At 40.1% G+C, this 15023-nt stretch overlaps 1 non-coding gene across 1 annotated transcript; it reads right to left on the bottom strand.

Annotated features, from left to right (window-relative positions):
• Positions 1-12723: 12723 nt before the first annotated feature.
• On the bottom strand, positions 12724-12796 carry Trnat-ugu (transfer RNA threonine (anticodon UGU)). The gene has a single exon. It is a non-coding gene; the product is annotated as a tRNA-Thr (tRNA).
• Between the last annotated feature and the right edge of the window lie 2227 nt (positions 12797-15023).

The raw sequence follows: 15023 nt of genomic DNA, 5'->3' as shown, positions 1-15023 counted from the left end.
ACGCATCTAGACTATGTGGGCAGAGATAGGAATAGACGGGGATGCAAATGCCTCAAAGACCTGCTCAGACGCTTTCAACTGTCTGACAGGTACCGACTCGATTACCCGAATGCGCCAATGTGGACATGGACAAACCGCATCGGGTCGTCGAGATCGTATCTAGATAGAATACTGTGTAGGAGAGTAGATAGAGATAGCATAGGGTGTCCACAATTTCACATAGTCAGCTACACGGATCACAAACTTGTGACGTGTACGCTAGACTTAGATAAGACACATAGGCAGGGCTCCGGTTACTGGAAACTAAACGCGTCTTTCCCGTCGAGACCAGTTTTCAGAGACCGGATTAGCACGTTAGTAAAGAGGGCTTTGACAGGAGCCATCATCAATAACAAATGGTGGTTTGCCCTCAAGAGAGCAATAAAAGCAGAAGCGGTTAGGTATAGCAAAGCACTAGCCATAGACAGAAACAGAGTAGAGGGTGAACTAGTTAAGAAGCTAGAAGAGGCAATTAGAAGTGGCATCGCATCCGACGTTTTGGCGGCGAGGTTGGCCCTTGACCAACACTTCAACGCCAAACACGAAGGGTGCGTTGTCAGGGCTAGGATGCGTGCTCTAAGAAACGAAGGTGTTGGAGCCGCACGAGAGGCCCGGGTGGCAGAGGCGCAACACGGCAACAAAGCCACCATTCGGTCTCTGGTGGACGAACAGGGGCGCGAACTGCTCGAGCCAAGCAAAATGTGTGAGGCCTTTCAGCGGCACTTTGCTCGACTGTTTGGGACGAATGGCGAGCGAGAACGCAGGGTGGACTTCAGTGCCTACCTGCACAGCTTGCCACGACTCTCGGCAAGAGAAGCGGAGTGCTGCGAAGGTGCCATCACGGCGGCGGAAGTGAGGGACGCGATGGCGGGATGCTCGAGGGACAAATCTCCGGGTTTGGATGGTCTGCCCTACGAGCTTTACAACTGTAAGCCAGACTTGTTTGGAGACGTCTTGGTGGCGGTTTACTGCAACTGGCAGCAAAACGGGAGCATTCCCGGTTTTGTGAGTCGAGGAGCCGTAACGCTGCTGAAGAAAGATCCAAACAAGGGGGACGTCATAGATAACTTTAGGCCCATCACTCTGCTCAATGCAGACTTGAAAATTTTGGCCAAGGTGTTAGCCAAGCGGTTGGCGCTTGTCATCGAGAAACTGATCGGCAAGGCGCAAACGTGCGCGGTGCCGGGCAGGAGCATCCATGACAACCTCCATCTGATGCGCTACATCATAGAGAGGGTAGTTAAGGAACCTGGCATGGGTGGGGCCCTGATCAATTTAGATCAATCGAAAGCTTTCGATAGGGTAGACCACCAATACTTGGAGGCTGTCCTCATAGCAGCCGGCTTCGGTCCCATTTTCCGCGGCTGGATGGCTGCCTTGTACAGAGGCATCCGTTCGGTAGTTCGCGTCAATGGGCATCTATCAAGACCCTTCGACATTGCACGTTCGGTCCGTCAGGGATGCCCCCTCTCGTCGCTTCTGTACGTGTTGACTCTCGAGCCACTACTGCGGAAGCTGGCGACGCTGAGGGGCATCCCGCGAGAGTTGGGATGCGGGACGAGCGTGTCGGCATACGCGGACGACGTCACCGTCATAGTGTCTAGCCAAAAGCACATCGAGCTTGTCGGCGAGACACTGAGAGACTACGAAGCGGTAACGGGAGCGAAAATCAACCGGGATAAGTCAGTAGGCTTGCGGCTCGGCACCTGGAGAAGCAACCCCATGCCGTCAAGTAGCGCTTCCGTCGTGGGACGTTGGACTGACGGTCCGGTTGAGATGCTCGGGGTCTGGTTTGGTCCAGACCTCCAAACGGAGAAGAACTGGGACGAGATAACGAGAAGGGTGGCCACTCTAGCCCGGCAATGGGCCGAGAGGAAGCTTTCCCTGAAAGGTCGGGCGGAGGTGGCGAACACGTACATCGCGTCCGTCATCTACTACCGCCTGACCGTCGTTCCTTGTCCCGACCCTACCATCACCAAACTGGAGCGCATCCTCTTCCGCTTCTTGTGGAAAGGAAGCGTTCCGATGGTTAGGCGATCCGTTTGCTGCCAACACCCGTTAAAAGGAGGACTGGGCATGCCGTGGTTGATGATGCGCAGACACGCGCTGAGACTGCGACATCTCCGGCTCTACGTAGACAGCGGTGAACAGGTGTGGTCACCGTTTGTGCGGCGCGCTTTCCCGCAGCTCGTCTCCATGACCGAACTGCAGTCATGGATCAAGAAGAGGCCGAGGAAGGGCGAATGGCACCGCGAGTGTCGCGCTGCTCTTCGGCAACTCCAACAACCCGGGTCAACCTTGAGCGACTGCATCACAACTAACGCATTCTATAGTGGATTAGTGGAGGGAAGGTACGACGACGATCTCGGGGCGAACCTGGGCGTCGACGAGGAATACCTGACCCGCCTGTTTAAGACGACCTTCGGGCCGGGACCTATGGACAACTTCCAGAGATCCCTGGCCTGGCAGTGCTATCGAGAAGCACTACCCGTTCGGGATAAGCTCTACAGGCATGGCTCGAGAAACACGGGGCCGACCTGTCCGAGATGCCGGCAGAGCGACGAAACCGTTCTGCACGCACTCGTACAGTGTCCCACCATTTCCGAGCTGTGGGCTTACGTCGAACAACTGCTATCGCGTGTGGGACGAGTCGGTCTATCAGCCGAGTCTATCGTGAATATTGTCGCGCCTCCTTCCTTTAAACGGGAAGGAAGAGCTATTTTCATCGTACTTGTGGCTATGGCGAAAGAATGTGTATGGTGGACGCGTCTGAAAGGTCTAGAGACAAAGACTCTCCTCTCTGGGCAATCTCTCATCAACTTCTTCAAGTATCACCTGAAGAGGAAGTTGAGAGTAGAAAGGGAAGTCTTGTCTAGTGAATGCTTCAAAAAAAGATGGGTGAATGTAGCAAGGATGGCACGTGTGAACGACGGAGCCATCTTGAGCATAACCCTATGAACAAGAAAAAATAAAAATAAAACAAAAAGGCAAAAGAGAGTCACTTACTGTTATAGTTTCTTCAATGAGAATATTGACCAAGGTTACCGTGGTCTTTTCCGTGGGCTTTTCCTTCCACGGCTAAACCTAAACTGTCCTCCCCCCTTTTACACGAGAACATTACTGTGTGATACACGATCCCTATTGATCGGCCTTTCCTTTTCTTTTTTTTTCGATCCCTTTTGATCGAACTGCCCCTTTTTCCCTTCCTACGATCCCTTTTGATCGACACCACCAATTTTTTTTTTTTTTTTTTTTTTTTTTTTTTTTTTGTTTTCCTTCCTACCCCCTCCCAAAAAGAAAAGCTCTACATTGTATTTGTCCCATCTTCGTTGAGCCCTGTGTGGCTAATAAAAGAAATGTATCTATCTATCTATCTATCTATCTATCCATCTATCAATCCATCTTTCTATCCATCTATCTATCTCTCTATCTATCTACCTACCTACCTACCTACCTACCTACCTACCTACCTACTTATCTATCTATCCATCTATCAATCCATCTTTCTATCCATCTATCTATCTCTCTATTTATCTCTCTACTTACTAAGTCTATCTTTCTTATCAAAATCTACATGTAAGTGCAGGCATGGCTGTGTGGTAAAAACTTTGCTTCCCAACCACAAAGTTCTAGGTTCAGTCCCACTGTGTGGCACCTTGGGCAAGTGTCTTCTACTATAACCTCAGGCTGACAAAAGCCTTATAAGTGGATGGTGTTTTTAAGCCACTTAAAGACACAAAAAAAACCATTAGTTTCACTTCAACATTTAAATTTAATTTGTCAAAATATTTTCAGCGCTTGAAACCACAACCTGTTCACTGACAAATGTTGTAGTGAATCTAACAGTTTTTGTGTGTTTTTAAATGGCTTATAAGCACCTTCCACACTGCAATTGTTTTTGTTTCAGCACACGATCGCAGATCAGGTCACTTGCTATGCAAGTACATTTCCATAATATATAGTTATAAAGTTATAAGATTAGAGAAAAAGAAAAACTAATCAAAATATAGGTAGAAAATAAAGAAGTGGTAGTGAGAGAGAGAGAGAGAGAGAGAGAGAGAGAGAGAGAGAGAGAGAGAGAGAGAGAGAGAGAAAATGGAGTAAGAAGTTGAAAAATGCTAACAGCATAAGATTTTATCTTGAAGTGAATTAAAATTTGTTTTCTGACTCAATCAGGTAATCAAAATCTTCGATAATAAAAGAACTTGAAAATAACACTTGGATAAAAAAAAAAATTATTGAAATTGGAATTTGTAAGAATCTTCTAGACAGTGTAAACTTTAATAACTGCTTTCTTATAGTAAAAGTTACATACTTACTAATAATAATAAGCAGTCTTCTTTGTTGAGCAGGTTTCTTCATGAGTGTTAGTTTATGTTCACTCCCACCCCCATCCATTAAATTTTGCATAGAACTACTCAGGTGCTAGACTTAGGAATTATAAATTTGCTAAATCAATTAAAACCTGCAACAGCATCAGTCCCATTTCACATCTCTGAGCTTGCCAACACAAAATAGAGCCAAACTACTCGTTAAGATGAAAGATAAGAAGATTTTAATTAAATTCAAGACAAACTCTATGGCATGTTTAGTGTTTTGGCATTTAAAACATTATAATTATCTGGTTAATTAATACCTAATAACATTTTTGATTAATGTTACTCAGTACAATCATCTGTGTATTAATGAATTCGTTAAATTTAAAGACATTAACTTTTTTCAAGATTCCAATAAATTTTTACTTTTCTGACTTTTTCAATTTTGTCTCAAGGTTGTCTGCTTACTGCAAAAAATTATAATTTTTAGTATTGACCTTGTGCCAAAATTTGAACCCATTATCATTATTATTATTATTATTATTATTATTATTATTATTATTATTATTATTATTATTATTATTATTATTATCAGTATTATTATTATTAGATAGAGAGAAGAGTTCTTTACTTTTGTATACGATTGACACAATCCATCACCAAGGTAAACATAGCTGACGTAACAAAAGTAAAGAACTCTTCTCTCTATCTATTACACTTCTGCTGAGTTACTTCAGTCCTTTATATAAACTAAAAAAAAAATATATTATTATTATTATTATTACTACTACTACTACTACTACTACTACTACTACTACTACTACTACTACTACTACTATTATTATTATTATCATTATTATTATTATTATTATTATTATTACCTCCACCTTAGCAAAGGCAGAGGTATTGTTTTCAATCGTGTTTGTTTGTTGTTTGTCCGTGGACAAGATATCTCAAGAACTGCTGGATGGATTCAGATGAAACTTTCAAGGATATTTGGCCTCATGACTGACAGGAATTGATTAGATTTTGGGATTGATCCAGTACTGGACAAGGATTCTAGATTATTTGTTATATTGACTTTACTTTACATGAAGTATTATGATCTTACATTGACTTTCAAGTCTTTCTCTGCTTATCTCCCTTGAAAGTATGCTCATGGTTTCCATGTAAATTACGGCAGCATTGCCGTTTCCAAAAATGTTATCTTCGTTTTTCCATTATTGATTTTACTTGCGTCTCTATCTTAGTAGAAACTGATGGATAAAGAAATCAAACTACATAAACAAACGGCAACAAAACCGTTCAGAAATTACATAACACTAACATATTCAGTTACAGTAATAAATTTGATTCATCCTTTACAATTTTTAATTTTACTAATTTGGAATATATCACTTCTGTTTAAAACCTCTTACCTACCTGACAATTGCATCTCTAGCTCTGCCTTAAAAGAAGCTTTACTTCTTGGACTCATGTTTTTGTGCGCTACGATGTTGTTAAACCTCCGTTAACAGCACCGTATGGAGGTCCTTTCCGTTTTCTTTCACACACGGATAAATTTTTCACTATAGATTTTAATGGTCGTAAAGACACTATATCAGTGAATAGATTAGAAAAGGCCTTCATAGAGAAAACTGTACCTATTCCCACTGCAGAGGACACACACACAGTATTACAAACGCAGCCCACATACCCACCTTCACATTCCATGACTTCCATTGGGATCGACCGGGTACCAGACAAAGATTCTGGATTATTTTTTCCCGTTTTTTTACTTAATTTTTGAGAGTGGTCGGGTTCATTTTTAGTATTCTTGTTTGTGAGAGCAGTTGAGTTTACTTCAGATATTCTCATTTTAAAAATCATCTCTGGTTAATCATTGAGAGAACATTGGTGTTGCCTCAGCAGAGGTCTGCGCTCTCTGAGTGCTCTTGTCATTATTATTATTATTATTATCATTATTATTATTATTATTATTATTATTATTAGTCAACTTGACTCGGGATTGTTCTTCTTCCTGGTGGAGCTCAAGTGGCAAGTGGATTACTTCCTCTAACCTTAGATATCCTCATGATTACAATAAGCCATCAAGTGCTCCAAATTCCTCATGGTGCTCTTTCCTGTTCCTAAGAGGCAATCATTCTCATGAAGCTCTACAGGACATTCCATTCCAGTTTCCTTTCACAACTTGTCTATGTCAAATTATCATCATCATCATCATGATCATCATCATCTACACATTAATATGTACGTGTGTGTTTGTGTGTGTGCATTTTATATATCTCTGTGTATATACATACTAGACACACACACACAAACATACACACACATACATATATGCACTCATACATACACACACACATACATACATACGCACACATATATGCACACACATACACATACGTACACACACGTACATTTTGTTACCGGTTCTCAGCAGAAACATGTCTGGGCTGTTGGTAGTTTGAGGGGCTGTTAAATTATTACCTCCCTTGGAAACACTTAAGGGTTGTTGACAGCATGGGCATCCAACTGCAGAAAACTTTACCTCCAGCTTATTATGTAAGCATGCAAAAGTAGATGTTACAACAATGATGGCAACGATGATGATGATGATGTGTGTGTGTGTTCATGGGTGCATGAGTGTGTTTCTGTTTTTTTTTCCTTTTTCTTTTCCATATCACGTACAGATTGTATCACCATCAAACAGATAGCATTGCTTGTTTGCAATTGTCCAAGAAAATCTGTCCAGATTAGAGGAAAATATTATCTTACTTAGAAATGTGGCTGTGGATAAGTGCAGGCATTGCTGTGTGGTAGAAAGCTTGCTTCCCAATCACATAGTTCAGGGTTCAGTCCCACTCTGTGACACATTGGGCAAATGTCTTCAACTATTGCCCTGGTCCAACCAAAGCCTTGTGAATGTATTTGGTAGGTAGAAACTAAAAGAAAGCCTGTCATACATATATATCAAAATTGCTGACGTGGCCGTTGACAGTACCGCTTGATTGGCACTCATGCCAGTGGAACGTTAAAAGCACATCCGAGCGTGATCGTTGCTAGGGCCACGGATTGGCTCCTGTGCCGTCGACATGTGAAAAGCACCATTCGAGCATGATCGTTGCCAGCGTCGCCTTACCGGCACATGTGCCGGTGGCATGTGGAAAACAACATTTGAATGTGGTCGTTGCCAGTGCCGCCGGACTGGCTCCAGTGCAGGTAGCACATAAAAAATACCTTTTGAGCGTGGTCGTTGCCAGAACCACCTGACTGGCCCTCTTACAATCTTCATGAGTCTAACAACATTACCACTTGGCCACGTGTCTCCATGTGGGATGTGGTGGAACATACACAAACATGAACACATGCACACACGCACGCACACACACGCACACACACACACACACTCACTCACCCACAGAGTCTCTGCTTATCAAATCCACGACTATAGAAGGAGACACTTGCCCAAGGTGCCACACAGTGGGACTGAACCTGAAATTGTGTTGTTGCAAAACGGGCTCCTTAACCACACGACCATGCCAGCACAAACATTTTCTTAACTGTAAAGATACACATAGACATATGCACATTCACATTCACACACGTATACACATTCACACACACACACTCACATGTGTACACATTCACGCACATATACTTTCACACACACATAGGCATACACACATACTCATTCACACACAAATACATATTCACACACACACACACACACACACACACACACTTTAACATGCATACACATTCACACACATACACATTCACACACATACACATTCACGCAATCACACACATACACATTCACACACTCACTTATTCACACACGCACACACACATTCACATGCATACACATTCACACTCACACATTCACACACAGACATACACACACATACACATTCACGCAATCACACGCATGCACATTCACACACGTACACATTGACACAATCACATCCATACACATTCACACACTCACATATTCACGCACACACACTTTCACACAATCGCAGTCATACACATTCACACACACACACACATAGACGCACACACACACATAGACACACACACACACACATAGACGCACACACACCTTAGACATTCACACACACACACACACAGAAATATCACCATGCTTCTACACATCACTCTAACAAACATTGGTTTGTTTTCTTTTCTTTTAAAGTTGAATATTTCTTGTTTAAAATTAACCATTTTCCACGTTGTACATCTCCTGCATGAACAAATCAGATCTTTCATAAAAGGAAAAAAAAATCTGAAAAAAAAAAACCCCAGAAAAAAAACAAGATCTGAGGAGATCTGGTTTCTTTCAACAAAAGCCAAAATTGAAAAGAAAATAAAGATGGTTGGCCATAAGAGTTAAGTTGCCAGGAGCAAAATGATGATTTGTGTCTGTAGAAATATAAAAACATCATTCACAGCAACAGACATAACATTGTTTTCATGTCCACTTTTCCATGGAGCAGGCAGAATTTGTTAGTGAAGCAGATCTTCAACAGCTGGATGCTCTTCCTGTTGCCAATCCTCATTTGTTTCCAAGGGAGGTAATATTTCCTCATGGACACGTTGGAAATAAAGGACACTACTTGCAGGACAGCGATGCTCATTTACGACTACCATGCAAACTTGTTTACGTATTTCACTCATTTTTCCCTCGTTCGTTAACATATTTCATGTTATTTGCACTGTTAGTGATGTCCTGTACCCATATATCCATGTGTGTGTGTGTGTATATATATATATATATATATAGATATATAGATATATATATATTACTATTATATTACTATTATATATATATATATATATATATATATATATATATATATATATATATTTAGCGAGATCGTTGCCAGTGCCGCTGGACTGGCTCTCATGCAGGTGGCACGTAAAATACACCATTTTGAGCGTGGTCGTTGCCAGTACCACCTGACTGGCCTTCGTGCCGGTGGCACGTAGATGCACCCACTACACTCTCGGAGTGGCTGGCGTTAGGAAGGGCATCCAGCTGTAGAAACTCTGCCAAATCAGATTGGAGACTGGTGTAGCCATCTGGTTCACCAGTCCTCAGTCAAATCATCCAACCCATGCTAGCATGGAAAGCAGACGTTAAACGATGATGATGATGATGATATATGTATATATATGTGTATATATATATGTATGTATATATGTATGTATGTATATATATATATATATATATACATATATATATATATATATATATATATATACATATATATATATATATATATATATATATACATATATATATATATATATATATATATATATATATATATATATATATATATATATATATATATATATACATATATATATATATATATATATATATATATACATATATATATATATATATATATATATATATATATATATACATATATATATATATATATATATATATATACATATATATATATATATATATATATATATACATATATATATATATATATATACATATATATATATATATATATATATATATATATACATATATATATATATATATATATATATACATATATATATATATATATATATATATATATATATATATATATATATATATATATATATATATATATATATATATATATACCCTCGCACACAATGGGTTTCCATCTATTGTATCCACTCACAAGGCTTTGCTCCCCACAGGCTTATAGTAGAAAGCACTTTGCATTCCTGTTATTTCACCTTTGCCATAACTGGATTTCAATAACATTCTTTGATTTTTGTTTTTGTTTTTGGATTTTTTTGTTGTTTTCACATAATCTAGATTAATAAATATTTTAACAATGTGTTAGTCACTGATCTACATAGAAGAGGATTTTGTTGTTTTTACCTTTTGACTGCAATCTTCATCACCAATACATGAATATTATATATATGTAGTTAGATAGGTAGATAGATAGATAGATAGATAGATAGATAGATAGATAGGTAGATACACAAATATGTACATATATATACACATATATGTATATATACGTATATTTATATGCATACACACACACACACACACACATAGATATATTAAAATAGATAGATAGATAGATAGATAGATAGATAGATAGATAGAGAGAGAGAGAGAGAGAGAGAGACAGACAGAAGACAGACAGACAGATAGATAGATAGATACACAAACACATACATGCACGCTTTTCTTCTACTTTATATATATTTTTTCTTTCAGTTTTTCGATTTCATGTCTAAATATTACTATATTCCTGCAATCTAGTTTTCTTATACCAGACACAAAAAGCTTCTGAAAACTTCTTTCAATTTTTTTAACTGCCAATAACAGTTTTTTCCATTGAGTTGTTTAGCTGGACAGCAACCATTTGATCTCACCACATTCAATGGCTTTCAAATGCTTGTTTTAATTTTTATTCTAATTTCTTTTCCTTTTTTTATTTTTTTCCTTTTCAAAAATTTCGACTGTCTGTCAAAGAAAATTCTTTATTCTTTATATTTTTTCTTCGGAACTTACACACAAAAAGAAAAATAACAACAAACAACAACATACGATGTTTAATAATCTTCTGACAATGGAGTATGGTACCACAATAAACAACTCGAATATAAATTATAATATAAAATATACTGAATGTAAATTAATGGTAAAATTAAAATATTTTACTTGCAGGAGTGTTATATCGTTAAAAGCAGTCTTTGATATTATCCTATGGTGTATATTCACTTTCTCACATTCCGGTCTTTGTGGTTTGTGCTACAAGAAGACAACAACATCTTGGTGCCTTCCGTCATGTTTCAAATAATGCAAAGAAGACTTTTGGATAAGCAATCATCAGTCACCATTGTCGACATCATTCATGAGTTGTGGCAACGGTGACAGACAGAATTGATATAATTAGATTCATGGAGCGTTATATTCTTCGGGCAGACTTTGAAATTATTCATCATCTTTATTATCATCATCATCGTCGCCATCACCATCACCATCATCATCGTTATCATCATCATCATCATCATCCTCATCATCCTCATCATTGTCTTCATCATCATCATCATCGTCGTCGTCATCATCTTCATCATCATCATCATCGTCATCGCCATCATCATCATCACCAAATAAGATGAACACAAATATCCGTCAAATGTAAATAATGTAAATAAGGGGTGTAGTTGACGGGTGTTAGTTTGACCATGCTGGTTAACCATGTTAGTTTTGACATATGTTGGTTTGACAGTCAGTAATTGAACAGTGAACACTGGGTATCATACCAACATTCGAATAGTACGGAGTGTGTTCTGTGTTGATATACATTTCTGCGATAGGTTAGTTTTAGATAACCACAACCAACTATTTATTAGTGTAATGCTAATTTACACCATGGAGACGCAATGGCCCAATGGTTAGGGCAGCAGACTCGCAGTCATAGGATCGCGGTTTCGATTCCCAGACCGGGCGTTGTGAGTGTTTATTGAGCAAAAACACCTAAAGCTCCACGAGGCTCCGGCAGGGGATGGTGGCGAACCCTGCTGTACTCTTCCACTACAACTTTCTCTCACTCTTTCTTCCTGTTTCTGTTGTGTCTGTATTTCAAAGGGTCAGCCTTGTCACACTGTGTGTCACGCTGAATATCCCCGAGAACTACGTTAAGGGTACATGTGTCTGTGGAGTGCTCAGCCACTTGCACGTTAATTTCACGAGCAGGCTGTTCCGTTGATCGGATCAACTGGAACCCTCGACGTCGTAAGCCAACAACAACAACAACAACAACTATTTTACACCAGACATGTTTACCCACGTCATAACATAAACCAAAACTACTTCTCTTATAACTAATTCAAGAGAAAGCATGGCAAATTCAAGCAGGAAAAAAAACCATCATCGTGACTAAGTGGTAAGAAGCTTGCTGCCCAGCCACAGGATTTTGGGTTCAATTCCACTGCGTGACACTTTGGGGAAATGTCTTCCTCTTATAGCTTTCCTGTAAATTAATGTTGTTTATTTGCAATAATCTTCAAAAACATGTCTAGCTATGAAGAATTATTACATTGTTTGAACACAGGTAAAGGTTGGCAACTAGACAAGTACCTGATTGTAGAAAATCTGCCTCAATAAACTCTGTCTGACTCATGGAATAAACTCTGTCTGACTCATGGAATAAACTCTGTCTGACTCATGGAATATACTCTGTGTGACTCATGGAATAAACTCTGTCTGACTCATGGAATATACTCTGTGTGACTCAGAAAAGTAGACTTTAAAACAATGAAGATAATAGTGATAATGACAAATGACAACAGCAAATAAGAAAAAAAAATGTAGAATTAAAGCCCCCAGTGAGAATCGAACTCACGACCCCTGGTTTACAAGACCAGTGCTCTAACCTCTGAGCTATGGAGGCTTCCACATAAATACATTCTTGTGTAGCTATTTAAATCTTTTTCCTAGTTGTTCTGATATTCACCATATGTTAGATCTATTGATTGCTGTGTATGTGACTAACATCTGTCTGTGTGTCACCTTATGTTTAAAGCTTTGACATATTTTTTTGACTTTGATTTTCTTAATTGATTGATAATTAAGATCGATCAATCAGTCAAGTACCCAACCAACACATACGACGGGACACACTGATAGCCTTGCTCTGCACATATTCATGGACACACTTTGGACTTGAGTCCGTCATGATCTGCAGATCACATGAGCTGGCTTCTGGCTGGCCTCATGCCCTTGCTTGATGGGGCTGAGGTCATTCCAAGTTAGTGGACCCAGAGGCATCATCATGTGCAGAGCCAAACAGGCCCACCAGTGTTCTCCATTGCTGGCTGTCTCATGCCAGCCCCCCTCTGCATCCTCCAAAGTGACATCATGTCTCTGGAGATCATCCCCGGTCACATCCAGACATTTGGTGTGGGGCCTGCTAATAGACATTTGCTGCATTGAATGAGAGTAAAGCCCTGATAGGATGATCTTGTAGGAGACTGAGGACATCTCTGTACCAGTATATGCGATGGAGGACATGTCCGTACCAGCACATGAGATGGAGGATATGTCTGTACCAGAGCATTCAATAGAGGACATGTCCATACCAGCGCATGCAATGGAGGACATCTCCAGACCAGCACATGCAATGGAGGACATCTCCATACCAGTGCACGGGGCAGAAGACATGTCCATACCAGTGCATGCAATGGAGGACAGGTCTGTACCAGCACATACAATGGCTAGCTATGAGGTGGGAGACACTGATGCATGTGCACATGCAGTTTTTTGTTAGAAATGTGCTGGTACTATCTGATGTTCTTGGTGGTCCTCAGGGCTCATCAAGAACATCAGATGGGGCCAGACCTTAATCCAGTTTCTATGGCATTTAAGTAAATGGGATCATAACATCGCCCCACCACAATCACCATCACATGAACAGGACACTGGACCATCACAGGGTTTAACTTTCCAGCTGTTGTTGGGACTCATTTACAGTTGAGTAGACTGAGGCAGTGCAAAATGAAGTGTAAGGTCTGTCACGTGACCTAAAGACCCATAAAGTCAGAGCTTGATCTGGTTTTGTTGATGTAATGCAATGCCACTTTCTACCTCTTGCCTTCGCTCCAGTACCTTCAGTAAAAGGTGTTGGTGTTACGAAGGGTATCCGGCAACAGGAACCACAGCAAGTGAGATGTACAAATAGTAACAGAGAATAAAAAAATTTATGAAATAATCTGGAACAATAATTATTCAGCCAACCCATGCTTATATGGGAAAACGGACGTAAAATGGTGAAACTGGCAGTGGTGGTGGTGTTGGATTGGGTAGTGGTTGTGTTGGACTGGGCGGTGGCGGCGGCGGCGGTGCGGTGGTGGTGGCAATGATGATAATGATGGTAGTGGTTGTTGTTGTTATGGTGGTGGAGTTGGTGGGGTGTGGGGGTGGTGGGGTGGGGGTGGGGTGGGGGTGGTGGTAGTGGTGGTGGTGATAACAACGACAATGATGATCATAATAACAATAACAATGTTATTTTTCTAGGTTAAATTATGCTGAAGCATATAAATAGTGATGCTTGAGAAAAAAGAACTATTTATATGTGTGTGTGTGTGTGTGTGTGTGTGTGCGTATCCTGCTGTATTCTTGTTGACAGATCGGTCAATAAGATAAGATGAATAAACTCTTTCTTCCATTGTCCCAAAATTATTGCTGTTCGCACACAGCCAAGATACAAATCTGGTAACATTGTATCACTGTGTTCTGTGACATTATCTGTTTTTCACAGACCAGCATCATCATCATCATCATCCACAGAGTTACACAATGACACCAGCAGAAATGGAATATTTCATGATACTTAGTGAGAGCTAATCACACTGGGAAAGTAGATACGTAAAGAATTTCGTGAATGAAAATAAAAAATAAAATCCAATAGTTAATCTAGTAAACATGCTAAGAGTGGCTGTAAGTTGAGGCATGGATGAAAATGGTTATGGGTTCAGTCCCACTGCATGGCACTTTGACCAAATATCTTCTAATGCAGCTCTGAGCTTACTGAAGCACGCACACACACATACACACACACTCACGTGTCAGTGCCAGAGTGGTTGTGTGGTAAGTAGCTCGCTTCCCAACCACATGGTTCT

Source organism: Octopus bimaculoides, chromosome 26 (genome assembly GCF_046866305.1).
Source record: "Octopus bimaculoides isolate indiv1 chromosome 26, ASM4686630v1, whole genome shotgun sequence".
In the NCBI taxonomy this organism is placed as follows: domain Eukaryota; kingdom Metazoa; phylum Mollusca; class Cephalopoda; order Octopoda; family Octopodidae; genus Octopus; species Octopus bimaculoides.
The sequence above is the reverse complement of the archived record's forward strand: the minus strand, read 5'-3'. Positions and strand labels throughout refer to the sequence as shown.